At 42.9% G+C, this 20,974-nt stretch overlaps 1 long non-coding RNA gene across 2 annotated transcripts in view; it reads right to left on the bottom strand.

Moving 5' to 3' along the window:
• Window positions 1–1,922: 1,922 nt before the first annotated feature.
• The window catches only part of LOC125396520 (uncharacterized), a 57,441-nt gene continuing 38,389 nt past the window's right edge, over window positions 1,923–20,974 (bottom strand). For both annotated transcript variants that reach the window (XR_015001030.2, XR_015737441.1), the window contains exon 3: window positions 1,923–2,509. This is a non-coding gene — a long non-coding RNA (uncharacterized LOC125396520). The remainder of the gene's footprint in view (window positions 2,510–20,974) is intronic.

The following is a 20,974-nucleotide window of genomic DNA, read 5'->3' as shown; positions in this document are numbered from 1 at the left end:
CTATGGTTTTTGTTTTATTATTTTTCATGCATCTTCATATTCTTATATTTCTAAAAGTCTACACCCCTACCCTGGCATGAGGTATTTTTTGTTGTGGCTGGTCCATGACAAGTCTGTGTTGATACCCACGGATCATGCTGTTTCTGGAAACCATATGGAAGTTCATGGTCTGCGCAGGGCTGTGTTGACGTTAGTGGTCTGTGCTGTCCCCTGAGACCATGTTAGTGTCTCTAGTCTGAGATGCTGCTGGGGGCCATGTTGATGGTGTGGCTCCTGTTACTACCAGGACCGTTGGGCTTCTGTGGTCTGTGCTACCACTGGATGCCATGCTGATGTTCATGGCTTGGGTCATGGTCTGTACTGCTGTCTCAAGCCATGTTGCCATCCCTTGTCCATGATGCCACCAGGGACCATGCAGCTTATCTCATTTAGGAAAATAGCATTCTTCAGTATTCTGTTCTTAGTTCATTTAGCATCCCCTCTTCTTAAATTTTATTTTATTCCAGATAAACACCATGGCACTTTGTAAAATAAATGATTACTTCCTCATGTTGAAATTAGTTTGCATTTAGCATTTTTAATTATCTTATTTACAGTACATCTTAATCCCAGAGATTGGAGGAGAAAAATCACTGACCCAAACCTTCATGACCAAATTAATTAAAGCACGCTTTTTTATATGTGTACATGGGGTGTCTCCCCCTAAGGTGGGTATTGAGAGGTAAGTATTGGCGGTGAGGGAGACCAGATTTTTATGAAGCTCAATGGTAGGGAGTGTAGTTGGAGGCCACTTATTTGTTTCCAGACTGCCCAGACCTGAAATAATCACACAGAAACTATTATGACAGCATTGCTTGGCCTATTAGCTCATGCTCTTATTGGATAGCTCTTTTTTTTAAAAATTTATTTATTTATTATGAATGAATATCTGCAGGTTGGAAGAAGGCACCAGATCTCATTACAGATGGTTGTGAGCCACCATGTGGTTGCTGGGAATTGAACTCAACCTTTGGAAGAACAACCAGTGCTTTTAACCTCTGAGTCATCTCTCCAGCCCTTGGCTTGCTCTTATATTTTAAATGAACCGATTTCCATCTGGGCAGTGGTGGTACACACCTTTAATCCCAGCACTTAGGTAGATCTCTGTGAGTTCAAGGCCAGCCTGTCTGCAAGAGCTAGTTCCAGGACAGCTTCCAAAGCTACAGAGAAACCCTGTCTCAAAAAGCAAAACAAGACAAAAAATTAACCCATTTTTATTAATCTGTGTATTGCCATGTAGCTATGGCCTACCAGTATCTGACTCATGCAGCATCTGACTCCATGTACTCTCTCCTCCATCTGCTTGGAATTTCTGCCTTGACCTATTCAGTGTTCCAATAGGCCCAAAGCAGCTTCTTTATTAACCAATGGTATCACAGCATACAAGGGAGTTTTCCACACCAAGGGATGTACAAATGATGAACTTGACAGACAAAGGCGGTGGGGTTACAGAAGCAGAACATAAAGCTTCCACATTAGTGCAATACAGGTTCCTTAAATGAAAACATGGTTGCAAAGTAGGCATATTGAGGTATTCATCAAGGAAGTCAAAAGGTAGTAATAATGTATAGCAAGAGTAATAAAAACTGAGAGACAGAAATTGTGGTTCAACCTGAAGATATGAAAAGCAAAGCAGCCAGCAACTGGCTCTTACCTCGACCTCAGACAGAAATGGCAACCCCACTTCCTGGAATCCTCAGAATGAGACAGAACTGAGACCTGTCTTCTCCTGTCTTATATTCCTTGCTAGTGCTGGGATTGAAGGTGTGTGCCACCACTGCCTGGCCTCTATGGCTAACTAGTGTGGCTACTGGGATTGAAGATGTGTGCCACCACTGCCTGGTCTGTATGGTTGAACAGTGTGGCTGCTTTACTCTCTGATCTTCAGACAAGCATTATTTATTAAAATGTAAATGAAATATCACGACAGCCATGTAACCTTTTTAAAACAAAGGTAGGGTTGCAAGGTGGTTATAAACAAGGTTTAGAAATTAAGACGTGATTCCCATTCCCGAAACAGACAGTACAGAACCATTTGTACTTCAGGGTACAAGTGGGCATAGTCCAATCCATGAAAACAGAGGTCTAATCATAAACAGAAATGGATCTATTTTGTCTTTACTATAAGACGGCATTTAAGCCTAAGATGGAGGCAGGCTGGTTCTTCGCACACTTCATCCAATGTCTCAATTCCCCCTCCTGTCTGTGATTCCATTTCTCTGAGAGACAAAGAGCTTCATGTGCTTCCTGAGTGACTGTTCTACTCCAATGGGTGAAGTTAACCAGCTGCCTTTCAAGTGGGATCCAGTTATAATTGGGCTTATTGGGAACAGCCTAGGCTCAAGAGCAGAAATTCTTCTCTAGTTTCAACTTCTGTCTTCCTGTAGCTGAGACTCCGCTCAGAGATTAGTGCTGCAGAGACTGCCAAGTCTTCTGTGTGCTTGCTGAAGACAAAGCCGTTGCAGAGCTCCTGAAGGAGGGATAAATAGGTATGTATTTAATGCAATCAAAGTGAAAGAGCAGAGAGGAGATTCACAGAGGAATCACAGAGAAGTTGAACCTCATTGTTGTTAGTTTGCCCAGTGACTCTCTGTAGAACAGGAGATGCCTGGAGCCTCTGTTATGTTAGTAACTCCATTGGAGTATGTCATACTTAAGTATAACTCAAGAGGAGGAAATGGACAGTGAATTAATGACAAGTCCTGCGTCATAGTTTTTATTTCATCAGGGAATAAAGTGAGGACATGACCATTTCCAGGTAGGTTTGAGAGGAAGGTTTTATTGTAGATATGCGGAACAGCAGCCAGAGGCATTTGGAAGAGTCCACAGTGGGGAGCTAAAGGAGTAGATTAATCCTGGCCAGCAGATTCAACTTGGCCTTGAGAGAATAAAGAGCTGAGGAGAGCAAGAGAGGAGGACCAAGAGAGGGAGATAAAAGAGGGATCATGGCCAAAATGGCAGGGTTATGAAGGAATGAGAGGTTGGGAAAGGGAAGTCATGTGCTGGAGTTTAGAGTAGGGGCCAGGGAGAGAGGAGCTGAGAGGAGTCACAGGTCCTGAGTGAGCTTGGAGGCCAGCATGCATTGTGGGATGGTTGTAGCATGGAAGTCTGTCATTTGTCGGGACTTCTTTGGGACCAGACAGTTTGTTTAATTGGATATATATAATATTTTTCTTTGTTTTGTGTGTGTGTGTGTGTGTGTGTGTGTGTGTGTGTGTGTGTGTGTGTGCATGTGTCTGTGTTTAGCTATCTAGTCCACTCTTGATTTGGTAATATGCATTCTGGCGAGTTACAGGAAGTTGCTGTAGACCATGCTCCTTATGTCCCAGAACAAAGGAAACTCTAACAGCACAGCTCTCAATGTGCACAGCTAAGGAAGTTCCCTGTGGGCTGGGGCCTGGGGTTTTCAGATCCAGTGTGGTTTAAAAGGAAGGTGGGGAGCGGAGGTGCAGTGGAAGCTGAACACCAAGTCCAGCAAATGATATTACCTAGACCTAAAATGACAAAGGTTTTATACTCCTTCTCATTTATGAATCCTAGTTTTGAATATTTAGAATTGTGTCTTTAAAATGAAGTACTCACAGATTGTAGGAAACTAGTAAGAGACATAAAGCGAGGGTAATTTTATGATTTCTCTTTGTATTCTTTTATTAAATAAATGGTTTTGTTATTACAGTCTCCTTCATAATAAAGAAATTCAAATGTCATAGACATGAGCTAAAAGGACCTTACAGATATATTATTTAATACAGCATAAGAACCCCAGTTTTCTCTAATCCTCAAAAGATATATGTTTAGGTACAAGTGAGATGACTCAAAATTTAGAGCACATACTGCTTTAGAAATGTCCTTATATAACAAAAATAAAATCGAGAAGGAAATGCCAGAAACAGCTCTATTAAAAATTGCTATGTTCAAATTGTAGTGCTACTTTATTAAGCTAAATTTAAAACATTGTTTCAAATAAAACAAAACTTTTATATTACATAATTTGGGAAAATTTAGGCAAGTTTTTCAATCTGAAAACAACAAAATAGCTATGTAATTATGCTTTTTCATGAGGAATAAAACACAAGGTATTTTCATTCTTGAGGATTATGATGTTTGTAATTTACTTTTAAAAAGAAAATAGCAGTATGGATATTTAACTTATATATTTATCAATTGTATGTTAGAAAAAAGGTTATCTTTGAAAATATAAACAAACTTTTAAAATTTGAAAATGGAAATAAATGAACAAATGCAAAAAAACCCAAAAATGTAAAACAAAAACCTTGAAGTACAATATTATTTGAATTTTGGAGAAAATGAAAAGGGAGACAAATCTGGGCAGCCACTGTGGCTGTGTTGTGGGGGAAAGAAACATGGAGAAGACAGGGAGAAAATCCTGTTAAGTCAAAGACATCCTTTCAACTATGAGGAGCAACGAGATTCACATGGCAGCAAACAGCACGTGGGTCCAGAGAAGAAGTGAAAAAGTCCGGCTTTGGCCAGCATCCTAAAGTGATAGAGAATAAGAGCATTAAGAAGCTAAGATCTTCTGATTTAAACTCAGAAAAGCCAGCGATCTTCATAGACTGCTTGGTGCAGCTCCACAGGTGACCATGGAGTGGCCATCCGGGGAAGGAAAAGCATATTATCTCAGTGGAGAAAGACTGTCTCCTGCAGCCTTTTATTAGGTGGATCAGCCTTGCTGAGGGGTGGGCTCTTGACCAGGTGAGTGACAGGCCCAGCAGGACTTGCTCTTTGCCTGCTTGCTTTCCTCATTCCTACACTGTCATTAGAGCAGTGTTTCTCAACCCGTGGATCTCTGATGATATAAGTCACAAAACAATCCTACACCAGTTCAGAATTGTGAATAATAAAAGGGTTATTTAGAAGACTTACAGATTACTGTACTAGACAACAGTCCTCTGTGAACAGAAACAGAGTCTAGCAGCTGCTGGAGCTGGAAGCAAGAGAGCTGGTGCACCTTTATGGCTGATTTTAATGTATAAGAGAACATGCCAAGTGGGATGTTACCTTAAAGGTTATTGGCTGAAGGAGCAGAATGTGCTCCCACAGCAGGTCCCTCTACTCCTTTTGGGGTCACATCTCAGATATCCTGCTTATTAACTATTTACATTATGATTCATAACAGTAGCAAATTACAGTTACAAAGTAGCAATGCAATTCATTTTATGGTTGGGGATCACACACCATGAGAAACTGTATTAAAGGCTCACAGCCTTAGGAAGGTGGAGAACCACTGCATTAGATCCAACTTCTTCGGGATTCCAGCTTCTACAGAAGACCATCTGAGACACCCAGTCTCATAGACCGGATTCTTGGACTTTGTGCTTGCTCATAGGCAGCCATTGCTGGACTAGCTAGATCGCAGCCTGAAAGTCATTCTAATCAATACCCTTCCAATAGTCAGAGAAGATTCATTCTATAATTCTCTGCTCTAGTGAACCCTGACAAATACAGTGACATATGGTGACAAGGAAGGACAGGATGCAGATAAACAGTCTGTGAGTCATGAAAAAGGTTATGGAGAAAATGGTTTTTCTAGTGTCAGCTCTGTCATAGGTTTATTTATTTATTTAGTGGTGAGTAAATTCATAAACATGCAATTGACAGTGATATTATAAAGCCATAACTATAGCTCCATGACTTTAGAATGGCTGTCCCAACTGTGTGGAAGTGCAATGAAATACATAGGTTTGGGACTTGTTAAGTGTTTGAGCCTCCTGGAATGTGCCAAATTTGCGGCTTTTGTCTTTAAAAAGTCCCTGCTCACTCAGCTCGTGGATAATTCTAGAATTACTTTCCCCAGAGTGTGTGGCCCTGGCCAAGTCTGTGTGGCTCAATAAGCACTTCAAGTTTCTAAAGTGCTCATCCTGGCCTCCTTGTCTGTGGCGAGAGCACCCCGTTTACAACAGGAGGAGGAGTCTGTGACCTCCAACCTGGGCTCCTTGGCATCTGCACTTCTGGAAGTGGTCAGTGCAGTCCAGCGCCAGACCTAGGAGATACTGAATGGGAGAAGTTTGTTCAAGATCAGGAAAGTCGTGCTGGGGTCACAGATTCCACCTTGGACACAGAGGTGTGGGTTCAATCCCTCACCCAAGGGGCTTCTGCATAAAGGGCTGTGCTTCTGGTTTTAACCAGCACTTCCCTGTGAGAAGGGCAAAGCCCTCCCTATGGACACAGACAGTTGCTATTCACTTGCCATAGCTCATTCCCATGGGACCTTCTATAGAGAGGGGGCTCCTCATCTTACACTGGGCATAAATTAATCCATAAAACAACAACAACAAAAATATCCTGCCATGTAAGCTGTCATAAGTCTGCCAAGAGAGGCAGCCATTGTGTAGTGTAGAAGGCCTCAAAAGGGAATCCACAAAGGTTCAGGAAACAAAACAGCAAATATGGCTGCCCTGAAATTGACTCTAGAAGAAGAGAGGCCTCTCTAGTATTTAGTTACCCTGCCTTGCACTTTATTTTTTATTTTGTTTTTCAAGACAGGGTTTCTCTGTATAACAGGCCTGGAACTAGGTCTTTTAGATTGGGCTGTCCTTGAACTCACAAAGATCTGCCTTTCTCTGCCTCCCTAGTTCTGGGATTAAAGGCAAGCACCAACATGGCCTGGCTTCCTGCCTGCACTTTAATTGTTCTAGACCCCAATCTATGTATAAAGATACTAAGTTGAGGATAAGAAAGATAGTCAACAGATGACAAATGGGTGGTCGTTTCTGCTGAATGAGGTACCTGTACTTCCTGCCTTTATCAGAAGACAGATGGTCACCAAACTGCACAAGGCTACCCATCTGAAGGCAACTATAACTGCTTTACTACTCAGGTCCAGATATTATTCCAAGATTGGAGTCTCCCTTCTCCCTGGGTTCCAACAACGGCCTGGTCTTCCTTGACAACATTTTTTAAAATTTGTCTATGGTACTAAATTTTGATTGGAAACTACGTTTAGGACACAAAGCAGAGGGAAGTCATGAAGGATAAATAGAAAGGAAACATGATCTATGTAAGTCCCTGAGACTGGTGAATACTGGATCAATCTCCTGACTTTTGCTCTCCTAAGGAAGAGCTGCATCTCATATCAAGAAACCCATAAGACAGAAATGACTAATCACGCCTTCCCTTTGTCCTCGCAGATCCTGCGACAGTCACAGGGACTATTCATCAGACTGTTTGTGAGGCTGCATGTTTGCCTGGTACCTGCCCACAAGTTCCAGCCTGGCACCCTTGTGTGGGTAAAGAGATCCTGACAGGGAGCGTTGAGCAAATACGGAAAGTCTCATACCCTGTGGTCCTCACAGGATCACTGGTGTCCCCTGTGCACACATCACACCCAGCAGAGGTAGGCTACAAAACATAGAGACAGATGGGTCATCACCAGGTCCTCTGACTCCCTAAAGGAAAGACTGACATGGGTCATATAATTACAGTTGTCCTATTTTCTCTGTTTTGCCACCAGTGAAAAAGACCCCAACCATCCATAAGCCAGGAACTTCTTTGTGGAGATTAAAGATTACTGGAACCAGGAAGCTCATAGCCAGCCTATCTACTAAGATCAAACCACCCACCTTTCATGTAGAATTTTGTAAAATATTGCACCTAGATGCTATTGTGGGGTGGTTTGCTGGATCATGGAGAGGAGAAAAACCCCTGGGACGGTAGGTCCACTGGAGAAGAAAAAGGGCCATGTACTTTATGTCCCTGACTCCATCCCTTAGCCCTAGGCTGCCACAAACAAGGCAAATAACATCTTGCTTGATGGTATTGTGAAACTGACTTATCCTGGGAGCACACCACTCCCTTCATAGTCTCAGAAAGAAACTGTTGTGGGATATTATTTTAGCTAGGCAAAGTTGTGTTAATTTTGTTTATGCTGCATTTGTTTAGCTATGGAAAGATGTGTTGTATTTGTTTCACATTGCCTGCCTATGGCACCTGATTGTTTTAAGAAAGCTGAATGGCCATTAGCTAGACTGAGGAAGAACAGGCAGGGCTGGGATGTAGAGAGAATAGGAGGAGGTTTAGGTTGAAAAGACAGAAGAAAAAATGAGAAGAAGACAAAAGAATGAGATACAATCCCAGGTCAGAAGCCAAGCATCCTCCATCAAGTTAGAAGTAGTGAAAGATAGTTAAAAAGAAAGAAAAGGTTAGAAAGCCTCAGGGCAAAAGGTATATTAAAAAAAAGACATGTGAATTTATGTTAAAAGAGCTAGCTGTGAAGGAACCTGAGCTAGGCCAAGCATTTATAATTAATAAAAAGACTCGGTGTCGTGATGCATTCAGTGAGGGGATTGGATCATGAGGGCTTAGCCTCCACCAATGGATTAATCCACACATGGCTTCATAATTTGATAGTCTTGCTGTGAGGTGAGGGCAGCTTTCTGAGATGAGGCGTAGCTGCTGGAAGATTCTGGAGCCATGTCTGTCTTATCCTCGGTTCCTCTGCTGTCACTCCACCGGGCAATGACCACAAGTGTTCACACATTAGTGTTCCTATTGAGATCTCTTCCCAACCTGAGCTGGCCTCTCCTGGAGTCTAGCACTTAGAAGTCAGTGATAAGTGTCCCAGTGTCATGGCCCCTGCAGTTTCCTGAGGATTGAATTTTGAGACCTGTGATTCACCCCTGTGGAAGGCCACCCCAGTGTGCAGACTTTGTCTGAGCACTGATCTCCTGCTGTGAATGTTGGGTACCAGGGCAGAGGAAGAGGAAGCACACAGTGCTGCAGGCATGGGTTGTGTGGCAGAGAGAGAGAGAGAGGAGTGGTCCTGGCCTTGGAGCCTGCAGGCCATGGGGAGTGTGTTTCCCAGTAGGGGAACTAGTGGGCGCTCAGGCCTTTGCTTCCTCAGCAAGAACAGTGGGAAATTCTTGAGCAGTCTACTTCATAAAGAGGAACCTTCAACTACTAAACTTGTTAAGAAAGTTCATGGTGGTTCTAGTGACCCAGTCCGGAAGGATATGCTGTAGAGGCAGAGGAAGGAGTGTCTGAGTTCGAAGTCAGCCTGGACTACACATTTTTCTCTCCCAAACACAAATGCACTGACTCTGGTATGACCTGCTTTACACGACTCTGGTGTTAATTTCATTGGCAGTTACCAAGCTTTGTATCTTTAGTTTTAACTTTCAATGCATAGTTAATGTAGGATTGCCTGTTTCAGGTATATCATGAATTTCCTTTTTGTTAGTACCTGGAGATATTGGGAGTGCCCTCCCTTTTGGCAGGGAAGCAATCAGGGTTGGCAGGTTTGTCAGCAGCTGCATTGGAGTGGGCCTGGTTTCTTTTGTCTGAAAGAGCAAGCAGTTCCTTTTTCTTCTCTTTCAGAAGATCTTTGGGTGACTGTACAGGCAGTGAAATGTCTCTGTCAATTCTAGAGTTTGGAAGTTACTTACAATGTACTTCCTGTTTACTTTTTAATATTTTATAATTTGTAATATTTTATACTTCTGGAGTCTTTGATGGAGTTGAAGAATAGATAGTTATAGTTTTTTTAAGTTATGATAAAAGATAAAGTAGATATAAATATTGTAACTGTAATTCTTGCTTGGTAACTTGTTTTATTTATTTTTTTTGTTTTTTTTGTTTGTTTGTCTGCAGTGCAGATTTTATTGACTGATACATCAGCCTAACAATATCTCTGTGGAATCCCACTTATTGTTTGATGTTCAGTAAATCATTCCCGTTAGACACTAACCCAACATTCCAATATTCTCACCTATCATTGTGAATTATTTGGTGTAGTGTTATTAGTCCAAAGTCTAGTTGAGCCAAACCAGAGCCAGCACTGGCATCGCATCTATCTGTATTTGACCATGAATTAAATACCAAACATTTTTTTTTTACTAAAGTTGACATTTCTTCAAGTCCTTGTATGTGCAGAATCTATTTATTCAGTATGGGAGAAACTTTGTCAGAGGCTGTGACGTTTCATGATTTACCCATGAGGAGCCTGCACTGCTAGAACAATCTATGTATTCTTCATTTTAGATTGTTCTCAGAGTAATTTATGACAATTAATTTAATTTTATTTTTTTATTTTTTATTTTTTTTGAAAGTAAATTTTATTAAATTATAAAAGTTTCCATTTCCGCCCCTCTTCCCAACACCCTCCCACTCCCCCCACTCCCTCTCCTCCTCCCTCTTCGTCCCTTAGGGCAGTCAGGGTTTCCTGCCCTGTGGGAAGTTCAAGTTCCTCCCCCCTCCCTCCAGGTCCAGGAAGGTGAGTATCCAAACAGACTGGATCCCCAAAATCCAGTATATGCAGAGGAAACAAGTCCCAGTATCATAGTCAATGGCTTTTCAGAAAGACTTCGGGCCAGCCACAGTCAGAGAATCTGGCCAAATTCCGAGAATCTGGTTAGATCACGCCCTCGTTCAGTCCCAGTCCAACTGGCCTTGGTAAACTCTCATTAGATCCGTTCCCTTGTATCAGTGGGTGATAGCATCCCTCGCAGTCCTGATTTCCTTTTTCATGTTCTTCCTCCTTCTGCTCCTCATTTGTACCTTGGGGGGCTCAGTCCGGTGCTCCAATGTGGGTCTCTGTCTGTATCGCCGTCCTTCGCCAGATGAAGGATCTATGGTGATAAGCAAAATATACATCAGTATGGTTATGGGCCACGGCCGGTTCAGGCACCCTCTCCTCTGTCCAGAGAACAATCTGGGGGATCTCTCCTTGGACCTGGGATCCCATATATAATCAAGTCCCCTGTAAACCCTAAAATGACTCCCTTAGTTGAAATATATTCTTCCCTGATCCCATACTCATCCTTCCTCCCTCCCCCCCCATCCCAGGCCACCGAGCTTTCCCCATTCCTCCCCTACTCCCTTCTCTCTAACCCTCTCCCCTTCCATCAACCCTCCCACCCCCCCCCCCATGCACCCGAGGTTACCTGGGACTCTTGTCTATTTCCTACCTCCTGGCGGATAGCTAAATACTCTTCATCAGGTTCATCTTCTTATTTAGCTTCTCTAGGATCACGAATAATAGGCTCAAAGACCTTTAATTATGGTTGGAATCCACTTTTGAGTGAATACATACCGTGTTCCTCTTTTTGGGTCTGGCTTACCTCACTCAGTAAAGCATTTTCTATTTCCATCCATTTGCATGCAAAATTCAAGATGTCATCGTTTTTAACCGCTGAGTAAAACACTAATGTGTATATGTTCCACACCTTTTTTAACCATTCTTCTATTGAGGGGCACCTAGGCTGTTTCCAGGTTCTGGCTATTACAAATAGTGCTGCTATGAACATAGTAGAACAAATGCTTTTGTAGTATGTTAGGGAATCTCTAGGGTATATTCCCAAGAGTGGAATTGCTGGGTCCTGAGGGAGGTTGACTCCCAGTTTCCTGAGAAACCGCCACACTGATTTCCACAGTGGCTGCACGAGTTTGCATTCCCACCAACAATGGATGAGTGTTCCCCTCACCCCACATCCTCTCCAGCATAGGCTATCGTTGGTGTTTTTGACTTTAGCTATTCTGATGGTATCTCAAAGTGGTTTTGATTTGCATTTCCCTGATCGCTAAGGAGGTTGAGCATGACCTTAAGTGTCTTCTGGCCATTCGAAGTTCATCTGTTGTGAATTCTCTGTTAAGTTCAGTACCCCATTTTTTAATTGGGTTAATTAGAGTGTTAGTGTCTAGTTTCTTGAGTTCTTTGTATATTTTGGAGATCAGACCTTTGTCTGATGAGGGGTTGGTGAAGATCTTCTCCCAGTCAGAAGGCAGCCTTTTTGTCTTACTGACAGTGTCCTTTGCTTTACAGAAGCTTCTCAGTTTCAGTAGATCCCATTTTTTCATTGTTTTTCTTATTGTCTGTGCTACTGGGGTCCTACTTAGGAAGAGGCCTCCTGTGCCTATATCTTGTAGACTACTTCCCACTTTCTCTTCTATCAGGTTCAAAGTGGACGGATTAATGTTGATGTCTTTAATCCATTTGGACTTGATTTTTGTGCATGGTGATAGATATGGATCTACTTTCATTTTTTTACAGGTTGACATCCAGTTATGACAGCACCATTTGTTAAAGATGCTTTCCTTCTTCCATTGTATACCTTTAGCTCCCTTGTCGAAAATTAGGTGTTCATAAGTTTGTGGGTTAATATCTGGGTCTTCTATTCGATTCCATAGTAAGTGTAATTCTTGTAATTCTGTAATTCTTGCTTGGTAACTTGTTTTATTATATATGCAATTTTACTATGTTAAAGTTAAAAATCTTCCTTTTTCTTTAAACAGAAAAGGGGAGGAGATGTGGGATTCCCCTCTGTATGCTATGAATAGCATTAGTTATTAAAGAACAGTCTTAGGCCTGTGCAGGGCAGAATAGAGGTAGGCAGGGAAAACTAAACTGAATGCTGGGAGAAACAAGGCTAGTAAAAAGAAGTCATATAGGACCCCCCCACCAGAGATGGAACTGGAACTTTACCTGGTATGTCATAGCCTTGTGGTGATATACAGATTAATGGAGATGGGCCAATTTAATATATGAGTTAGCCAGAAATATGCTTAAGCTATTGACCAGACAGTATTGCTAAAAATATCGTTTCTGTGTGATTACTTCAGGGCTAAGCAACCGGGAACAAACAAGCAGTCTCCTTGTTACATGTCCCCATAGTTGTTTCTGTTTTTCTATCATGTCTCCTAGCAAACAATTTTCTAAGTCAGAAAGTATAGCTTTTTCCTCCCTCCTCTTATATCTTTTCTTCCTCCCCCCTTTCTGTTTCTATGTCTCTCTGTCTTTGTCTCTCTTTCTCTCTCTTTCTGTTGGGAGTATAACACGAAGGTCCTTGAGCCCACAGATCTCCAGAGAAACCAGGAACATTAAGCATACAGGACTGTCTTTCCAATGAGAAAAATGAAAATCTTGTTCTTCCATCCAGAAAGCTGAGAATTGGAAGTGATTAACAACCTGGTGATCTGTGTTATATGTTGGGTCAGGTCATATCAAGCTCTCACAAAAAAGACTGGAGGTGGCTAGCAACCTAAATGACCCTGAAAGCCAGAGGCTCCACCAAGCTCCCACAACCAAGACCATAGGTGACTAACAGCCAAAATGGTTTCTACACCACCTTTATAAGTTAGACCAGGGCAGCCCCTTAGTCCCTTAAGCTACTACAGGTAGCCTATCTCTAGAACCCTTCTCCTTGGAAGATATGACATGTACCCTGAGTTGAATCTCAATGTAATTATGTTTCCTTGTGCAATGGGGAGTGGATCACACCAGGAAGCTCTTTTCTAAACTATACTGGGCTTAAATGCATTGGGAATAAACTACCTGTTGTTAGACTCACAGAAATGAAGTCTGATCCAGGTTGATGAGGACAATCTGCATAGGTTTTCATTTTTATCTCTTCATGAGATTCCGTTCCCTGTTTGACACCTGCAGGGGCCCCTCCTTTCTTTATCTTCTTTCATTTTTTTTAAAAACAGGGTTTCTCTTATATCTTTCATTGGATGCTGACATAAATCCTAAACCTGCTTCCTTTGACTCACTTAACAATCTCCATGTCCTGAAGACTTCCTACTCCCATGCTTGCAGATTTCTATTGGCTGAGCTTGACTGCTTCCCTGGTCTCTGCAAGCAGCCCTTTTACACTCTCACTAGCTCTCTCCATAATGCCCCCAACTCAGTGTTAATAAGTCCGAGTGTGCTCATCACCTGGTCCAGGACTTCCAGAAAAATATCCAGGCAAATGTTTACACCTTCCCTGTGGTTGATAATCTGTATGCATGCCTTTTTTTCACTTCAGATGCATGCTCTGTCTGCACGTATGCCAGAAGAGGACATCAGTTCCTATTATAGATGGTTGTGAGCCACCATGTGTTAGCTGGGAATTCAATTCAGGACTTCTGGAAGAACAACCTGTGCTCTTAACCTCTGAGTCATGCCTCCAGCTCCCCTAAAACTTTCTATGAAAGAAGAGATTACCTCACAATCAAAAATACATATTTTCTAAAAACAAATTTAAATCTTTCATAAGAAGAAATCACATTAAGATCACAAGTTATACTCATGTGGTGGTGGTGCACATGGTTAATCTCAGCACTTGGGAAGCAGAAGCAGAAGCAGGCAGATCCCTTTGAGTTTGAGACCAGCCTGATCTACTGCAGGGTCTTAGTCCACCCAATAAGGATGGACTGGGTCCTAGGAAAGGTAAGTGCACTGCTTTTGGCCCTTTCCCCTGCCTCCCTTAATCCTGGAGACAGTCAGATGAAGCGGAGTCAAGTCAAGCAGGAACTCATTTATTATTGAGCAACAAGCATCATTTAAAGCAAAAACACCGCAGAATCGTGTGTGTGTGTGTGTGTGTGTGTGTGTAAAAGGAGCCAAACAATCATTTTAATGGTCATCCTATCATGCGCTCAGGTGTCTTACATTTACCCTATTGTCCATGAGCTGTTGTTCATGTGCTGATGTCACCTCGCCTGATTTCTGTGTCGAATAGGGTCTTAGGGTAAACAACTTGGGATCTGCCTGTCCAACTTCCTCTAGGGGCCATCTATGTCGCCCATGTGCCCAGCAATCTATAAGAGCTAGGACTGTTACACAGAGAAACCCTGTATTGGAAAAACGACCAACCAACCAACTAAACAAACACAAAAAAGATCACAAGGTCTGTGTTTTTATTAGAAGTCCAGAATGATTTACATAGTATCTTTATCCCAAAGCCGTAATATTCTTTTTAGTGGAATAAAACCATAATTTTATTAATAGTTTCAACAACACTTAAATCTCTCTTATTTAAGTCATCTTTACATAAATAGTCTCCCTATTGGCTATCACAGTCCACCTTTCCACTATGACACTTTATGATTTATATTTGCTTATTATGAATCCACTTAAGCTTTCTACTGTTCACTACAAAAAATTCATACTACACCAAAAAAAAAAAAAGGAACTAAGCACACTATGGTCTCTAGTCACTGTTAAGTATGACAGTACTCACATGGAAGATGCTCTAGAAGCTGAAAAAGAGACTGAAGCTTGGGCTTGAGATCTCAAGTATGGAATTCCTTGGTTCCTTGCTCATTAAAATCACGGTATTGTAACCTCTATCAGGCCACAGGGAGAAAGCCAGGGGCAGGGGATATAAAATGTCCCCATATATAGAGTAGGTTCTGGCTCCACTAAGCCACTAAGGCGCATGTATGAGGAGGTAAACAAGAACACATGAATAATGTACGGCGATGACATCTGACGATAATTTAGAGCCAGCATCCTAAAATCTCATCACAAGATTGTTAGATCCCTTTCTAGGTAGAAGGGAAAAAAGAAAGAAGGCATCCCTGAATTAACTCTATTTCATTTCAAGATGTAAAGTCTGTCTGTGGTCCACACAGTCCAAAATTATTTTTGGTTTGCTGATCTTTCTATTGGTACAAACCTTGAGAATTCTAATCCCCCTCACTTCCTGTTTATGGTACTTTCACTCTTCTCCAAGTAAGAAAAAGATATCACATGTAGTAAACGTGGAACCCGTGAAGGCCGAAACAAATTGTAAGCCACACCTTGCAAATTTGTTGGGACTGGAATATTCTCTCGTCCTATTTTGTTTGTTGAAATCACCTTAGTGGTGCAGGGGCTGGCCGCATGCCACTCTTCCTGACTGTTCTACAAGTCCTATCACCTGGGTGCACTGCTCAGGGGACTTCCTTCTGGAGAGCTTGGCATGGCCTGCACTGAGGTATTCAGCTGAGGCACTCGACTGCAGTGACTCTATCCAGGTTCATATTTTTATGTTTTTTTGCCTCCCATTTTACCAAAAAGCGATCTTCTAAGGCAGAGAAAACTGAACTGTGAGGATGACAAAGAACAGGGCCATTGAAATGACCCCAACGCGTGACAAAAATCTCACTTAACAGTCAAGGCTCCTGTTCCGGCGGAAGCCCCGCCACAGCCCCTGGCATCCTTAATCCCATCCTCTCCCTTGGGTTCCCACACCTCAGGAGTGGCGAAGAAGTTTGTATGGTGCGATGGTGACTGTTTGATGTCACTGCAGAGACAAGCTTCCTTAAAAGGTTTTAGCTCAAGGGAACAAGTGAGGCTCCTGGAGGCGGGACTAGCGTATGACTGATCTCCACTCCCACCAATTGCTCCTCTTATGCTCCCTCAAGGCAACCAATAAATGAGAAGTGAGTACGGGAAAGCTCCGCAGAATCTACAGGAAGCTCCGCCCCCTACGCTAGGCACACGGTAGCCTCTATGCTTATTGTGGATATCTGTTCTCTGGCAGTTTGCTCTCTTTTGACTTTCAGACGCCCTCAGTGAATTCCTTCCTCAGCATTTCTCACCTCTGAAAAACGACTTACACTTCTGCCCTTCCCTTGATTTCCGTTGTCCAGCCACACCCAAGATGGCAGCTGAAGGCTGCAGGTGTGGCGAGCCGTTCTCGGCGTGATGACGTCAGCACGTATCGTGCCTGCTTGTGCAGGGAGAAGGGGAAGTTTGGGCCTTCTTGCGGTTCCCGTGGAGGGTGGGACGAAGGGACATAGCCGAGGAGGCTGAGGCCGGTTCGTGGGACTGAGCTAGGGACTGTAGGACGTGGAGCCTCAGGAGGCGAGGTCGGCCGAAGATGCGCACCGTGGGGCCGCGCTTGACCCTCGCGTCACGGCGTCCTACACCCCAAGACTGGGCCACTCACTGGTTGGAGATGGCAGCCAGGTGTGGGAATGCCTGCGACGAGTTGATGAGAGCGGAGCCTCTCCAGGCTTTAGCTTTGCTGTTCAGTCAATTGAACTCCCTAAGCTCCCTTGCTGACTGTAGTTCTCTGACATGGGGACTGGCAGAACCCCACTAGTCCTACAAGCCCAGGCTTAGTGGAAGTAAAATCCCTACCCTCCACACAGCTTCCCAATGGCAGAACTGTTCCTACCTGGGCTCTCACACTTGCTTCCAGTCTTAGAGTCAATGTATACACTGGTTTCAAATACATCTGCAGCATAACACATGCAACACCTTACTCTGGAGAGAAAGGGATTTCCTAAGCAAAAGGAAACATCAATAATGAACTCCCTTTTCATACAGAAACGAAGCAATTTTCCTTCCTAAGCAGCCATTGCCTGATGCTGGATTCAGCAAAAAAGACAAATGATTCTTTTCTCAAAAACAGGCTGACCAATGTCCCAACAGACTACCCTGTCATGTCCTACCTCTGCTCCAGCAACAACACCACCATCTCCAGAGCCAGTCTTGTCCACTCAAGACACTGCTTCCCACAGCTGTCACCACACACAAGGCACTGGACAATAAGTCTCGGCTTCTGGGCTATGGATGTCTTTTCTGTCCCTAGAACTGTTGCAGCCAGTTTCTTTCAGTGGGAATTTTGTCTCCTCCACATTTGCTCATCCACCCACATGACATAGAATGCATGGTCCATCCTTCCATGTGAGTGAGATGTGATTCCATGTGACTGAGTGGGGTTAAAGGGATCCGCATGTCAGTGGATCTGCTGACATTTTTAAGTCCAGCCTGTAAGAAGAGGTTAACTTGATGGAGGTTAATCTCACATAGGCACGGCCTGTTAAAAATACTGCCTTTTGAATAACTGGCTGTCTCTAACTGCAGATTCTCTTGTGTGATAACATGCTCCTCTAAAGTGTATTCCTCATATGCTGGGCATAGTTTTCCTGTACGCAGTTAGTAGGATGACTGTTAGGATTCCAGCATTATAATGACACTGTCCCTCCGGTACCCCTCCCCCCCCCCCACACCTCCCAGCCCACAGGCATTCATCACCCAGTCATCCCAGGGGTCCTGCGACCATAGGTCACCAAGTCATGTAATGTCATGAAATGTCATGTGTTGCTTGGCTATGTCATGCATTGCATGGCCACATTATGCATTGCGTAGCTACGTTATGCATTGCGTGGCTACGTTATGTATTGTGCGGCTGCTTAATAAATTCTCTGTACGCATGTGTAAGCTTTTCCTTTTAAACAAGCTCTGCCTGCCTGTTCGCCCTCTCTGGGTCCTCTTTCTGGGTAGCCATACTTCCTTCCCCTTGTCCCTGCCCTTTACAAATAAACTCAGACAGGGGCAGGGTGTGTGTATGTGTGTGTGTGTTGTTGAGCTCTGTGGTTTATTTCTCACCACGGCAGTTGCAGCCTAACAACAACGATGACTTTTTTCCTAAACTGTGTGTTCTAACACATAAAATAAAAGTCAAACCTTTTATCCCACACTGCAATAAAATAAAACGTAGACGCCCATTCTCTAACTCCCTCATAGTATGATTTGACCAGATGTAAGAACTTGTAGAGTAATCACAGGAGGACTATCACAGAGCGGGACTGCAGGTGTCTGGCCTTGCTAAATCCAAGTGCTTTAAAGATTTATGACAAATTAGGGTGGTATTACAGGTGTCAAAACCCTTCAAGAGATCAATAGCACCTAACTGACTAATCATGTCCAGATATTTTTAATCACACTTAAGAAATGTAAAATAATGCTTATATTCTTTGCCTTTTCCTTAGATCTTTCCATGGTTTAGTTTCTCCTTCTGTAACCTGTAGGGAGCCCTTTAAGAGACGGTAGAAACATACCCACAACAGAAGCTATGATTAGCTACAAACTAGCTGATAAGATTTGCTGTATATTTTCTAAAAATGCCTGTGTCCCTGCTAATTTTCCTTGTAGTTTTGTTTTTTTTTCTACCAAGTTTCTATTGAATGGTTTTATTATAGATATATATGATTGGGAATTTTTAACAGTATAAGAAATAAGATAGGGAAGAAATGAGAATGGAAGTGCAAAGAATTTAGGAAAATGAAGATGAAGACAAAAAAAGAAGGAAAAGGTAGAGTATTTAGAACAAGAATGAATTGAAACAGAGATTTGTAACAGAGAATTTGCATTGGAATTAGAATTGAGACAGAATTAGAGTTCAGAAATTACAGACAATTAGATCAAAAAATTAGAATTAAAGCAAAACAATAAAGAGACATGTCTGGAACTTTAAACATGTGAGCTTTTCTTCTGAAATCAGAGCTTATCAAAGATTCCTTTCCCTATGCTGAGGCAACCTAACCGAACCCTGGGAGGAAGTCAGGAGAGCAGGACTGTGTTGGCCTTCCATATGATACGACTTCTTCCCCACGTTTCCACCAATATAAACAAGTTCCTCCATGAAGGTCAGGCTTGCTTCTCCTTTGCCTCCTTTTTTGACTCCTTTAATCTGCGCTTAGTAATCCAATGCACTCCTCCCCCACAACCACCGCCCACAAGCTGCTCTCCTAATTTACCTGCATTCCCTGTTCTAATCAGGCTTTGCTCTTCTCTCTGAAGTTGTCTCCCCATCTCTTCCTTTGACAGCTGATTTCTAGAAAGGCTAGTGGAGACAAATGAAATATACAGAGTAGGCATATCTACCTTTACACAAATCGACTATTCAACAAATTCCCAGTTAGCCAGAACCCTGGTTCAGATAATCAGAGAGGCCGATGGCATAGGACCAGAAACAAATTATGTCCACTCAGCTCCCAAGGCAAGGACATCAAATGGGACGTAATTTGAATGCCAGGACTGCACTTACATTAGGTACCCTGGAGGGAAACGTGTCACAATCTTCCTCACTCCAGACTCCGGTGTTCTCCCGACATGGGAAACCTATTAATATCTTGTTCATCATTTCAGGAAAAACAGAAGCCTCATTCTACTTCCGTACTGCTGGAGAAGGCCCTAGAGGGGCTACTACCATTGGCGCAGTCACAGGACTCCAAGAGGTACAGCACAGCCAACTGAGCAACTATATAAAGGAAGTAATGACCCTGGTACAACAAAGCACAGCCATGCTACAAACTCAGAGATTCCCTGGCTGTGGTGGTCCTCCAAAACTACATGGGTTGGACTTAAGAACCGCAGAAAGAGAGGGCATCTGTTCTTCCTAGGCAAGGAATGCTGTTTTGATGTGGTTGAATCTGGCCTAGTAAGGGGAAATGCTAGACAATTACTAGGACAAAACACAAGAGAAAGAGTAGACAATACTTTCTGGAAGGCACCCTCTCTGCTTGGGGACTGTCAGTAGTCCCCTTGGCAGGCCTAATTGTTATAATTGTGCTAACTTTCTTGTGTGGTCCTTGACTTTTTAACTTCTCATTAACTTCTATAACAAAGACTCCTTGCTTTCCCTGCGCAGAGCAACACTGGACTCCCCATACCCCCAGACTAGCAACTTTTATCTATCCTGGAAGCCTCTCAACATGCCCATTCCACCTTTGGGATCCACCAGCAGCCTCCCCAATGTCAACTACTTTCTACCATTTTCTTTTTAACCCTTCTAGAGTTGGGATATTTTGAGGAATTGAGTGAGGATGCAATGGGCTGTGTGTCCCAAGTCATAAAGAATTCCTTAGCCCTAGAGTGACTGTTCAGTTCCATCTGCAGAAACAGTATGCCTGGCAATGAAAATAACTCATCTGTTCCGGATCAATCCATAAACACAGCTGTAACTTTGTAACTTTCTGGTAGACACACACACACACACACACACACACACCCCAGCCCCTCTAAATGTGCTCAACCTTTATGCCTATTCCAATAAAGCAGTCTCAGCCTGCTGATTCCCAGAGAATCACTGCCATTGTGTGTGGAAACACAACTCTCACCTTAGAGGAGGTATGAGTTTACTCTGGAGACAAAATGAGTGAACACAGATTTAGATTTTCCCAAATTCCATTTTCTGAGGTGGCAATGGAGTCTTTACAGTCACACAACAGTGGAAGTCACACGTGAAGACACTTTTCAAGCACATTGGTGGAAATACCAGAGTGGCAGTTAAAGCAAAATTGGGGGGGGGTTGCTACAGGGATCAGATGGAACCCTATGATGCTCTTAGCCTTTGGTTTTGTGGGAACTGTCTATTAATATATTGCGAGGAAAGCTAGTCTTTTGAGTACCCTAAGGGTCATAAAGGTGAGAGACAGA

This window comes from Myodes glareolus, chromosome 3 (assembly GCF_982192425.1).
Source record: "Myodes glareolus chromosome 3, mMyoGla1.1, whole genome shotgun sequence".
Lineage (NCBI taxonomy): Eukaryota > Metazoa > Chordata > Mammalia > Rodentia > Cricetidae > Myodes > Myodes glareolus.
The sequence above is the reverse complement of the archived record's forward strand: the minus strand, read 5'-3'. Positions and strand labels throughout refer to the sequence as shown.